This window comes from Heteronotia binoei, chromosome 2, assembly GCF_032191835.1.
Source record: "Heteronotia binoei isolate CCM8104 ecotype False Entrance Well chromosome 2, APGP_CSIRO_Hbin_v1, whole genome shotgun sequence".
Taxonomy (NCBI): Eukaryota; Metazoa; Chordata; class Lepidosauria; order Squamata; family Gekkonidae; genus Heteronotia; species Heteronotia binoei.
This window is the reverse complement of record NC_083224.1, coordinates 167,054,840-167,057,456: the sequence shown is the minus strand read 5'-3', so window position 1 is coordinate 167,057,456 and position 2,617 is coordinate 167,054,840.

Genomic DNA, 2,617 nt, shown 5'->3' with positions numbered 1-2,617 from the left:
TGACATCATCATGCCAGCAATGTTGGCAGCCCTATGTTCCAGTCAGAAGATCTGTGTTCCAGTAGTAAGATCTGTTCTAGACCAGTCTTTGTATGTAACCTAGAACCCTTTCTCTTACATCAGAAACAGGGTAAGTATATGTATAAGTATATGGCCTGTATCACTCCATTAGGCTTGCCATTTGCCTACTGGCAGGTGATCCCTTGCCCTCATACCCTTACCCTTAATAATATGAGGAATGAGAGGAAAGTGGAATAAATGGCACTGATAATGTCGTTCTAGGAACTTCTCCCTGTCTGTATGGTCTATCACAGAGATTAACATTTTAGAGATCAGGAAAAATTCCTACAGCATCATTCCAATTTATTACAGTCAATTGACCAGCAATAACAATATACAAAATCTCTTAGTCACAGACCACAATTTTTGACTTCATAAAAGCATTCTCATATTTAAATTCCACTAATGTTAAACCTTTAAAATGGCATTATTAACCATCTCTACTTTATTAAAAACTTCTGCTTATTTATGGCTAAAAAACAATATTTTGCTACATCTTCTGGCAGTGACATCATATCCTCCAGAAACACTAGACAGGCACTACCTAAAAAAAAGACCCTCTGGCATGAGGCTGGGAACCCTACAAACCATCCATCCATGGAATATAGAGTTATCCCCCATTCTTTTTGCTTCTGTAGCCCCTTACAACTCCTGGAAAGATGATTCCTAGGGTCATGGGACTTTTTGCAATGACATACCCATGTGGGTCAGAGCATTGGAGTAAGGAGAGACAAAGGGATGAAGTCGGTCGATCTACCTTCCTTTCCCATAAATGGAAGGAGAGGATGATTTCATCTCTTGTCCCTCCTCGTACCACCCTCCATGAAGAACCTATAAACCCAATAATTACATTTTCATGGGCCAAAAGGGGCTGCAGAAACTGGAGAGGAATGTGAGAAAACTCCATGAGTGTTCTGTAGAGTGTTCTGGATAGAGATAGTTAGATACAGGTGGGGTTCTAGACCATCCTCTGGTACAGAATTGGGGGGGGGGAGACTTACCAGAGGAAAGAGAAAGGCACAGGTCACATTGCGAGTTGTGTACTGAAAGTAGAAGGCTTCTACCATAGAGTTTTTCTCAAATACCAGAACATCACCATGTCACTGGTGTGCTGACATCACTTCCAGTACACTCTGAAAGTGATGTTACCACATCACTGTTGACAAAGCCTCCTTTTTGCTCCTGTTAATTCCCCTTCCAGCCAGCTGACCTGGCAGCAGGAGATCCCCAGCCTCCAGCAAGGTGTGTGTGTCAGCCAAGGTACAAACCATTAAGTCTTCCCCATGCCTTGAATCCACACATTAATTTTGCAAGTCTTAGGGTCTGGAGAGATTCTGCATTTGCCTTAAAGTATCAAATAATTTTTAAGAAGTTTTCCTGAACACTGGAGGGAATGACAAAGATTTGTTTTTCCTCATTATCATCACAAGGGGTAGGACAGAAGGGGCACCTACTCTGACTGCAACCCCAACAAGGAAATAAAAGGTACATTGACAATCATGTAGCATATTGCCAGCCATTAATATAATCTTGGTTCAAGAAAGATGTTATTTTCAATATCGAGCAATAAGGTATAGAACTAAGTAAGCAACATTTCTTCATTCCGGCTTACTAACTGTTGTGGCTCTTGAAGCGTTAACTTAAGGAAGATGTCACAGAGAATTCCGATAAGTATCATTTTAATGTATTTTAGGCATGATGAGATAAGCTGAAACTTCAGAATTCCTATAGACATTGATTAGCTTTTTACTAACCAGGTGATAAAAAGTCAGTGAATGGCATGTGAGCTGATAATTGCTTTGATTAGCAACATTCTCCATGCAGAAAACCCAATATTATCTAAGATGAAGTAAAAAACAAAGGTCTCCAGAGACAATAAAATGTTGATCTTAAAATTAGTATGTGAATTATTTTTTAAAAAATTCAGAAAAAGGGAGCGGAATGGAAGGTAAAAACCTCCCAATTTAATCTTAGATCTTCTGAAAAACTGTTTTCCTCAGATGTGTAAAGACCATTTGATCTTGATCACAGACGTTGTTCAGGCTGACAAGGTCAATAAAGACAGCAACAGCAGTTTTGCAGCTGAATTTTAATCCGATAATTTAAAAGTAATATGTCCAGATAAAGCTATCTTTAAAACAAAACAAAACTAGGATACATGAAAACATCCATCTATTGGCTTTGTTTACCAGTAATGAAAAACTGTTAACATTGATCACAAAATTTAAATCCTAGGTTTAAATAAGGTCAGTAACTTTCCAGATTTATCGTAATGACAACAGCTTTCAGAAATGCACAGATAATATTATATGTATTCTGCTTTTCTCCTGAGTGGGGACCCATGACACTTTGGGGGTGGACTTTTTCATTCCCTAAAGCAAATAAATAAAAATACAGCAGTGCAGTTCCCATGAATGCAGTCTTCATTTCCTCAACCCCAGCAGCTGCACTTTCACTAAATGAAAGTGAATGTGCATACACAGACACACACAAAACAACCAAAATAAACACAGTTAGCATGCACACACTTTTGTGGTCTCACTGGGGCAATTTATTC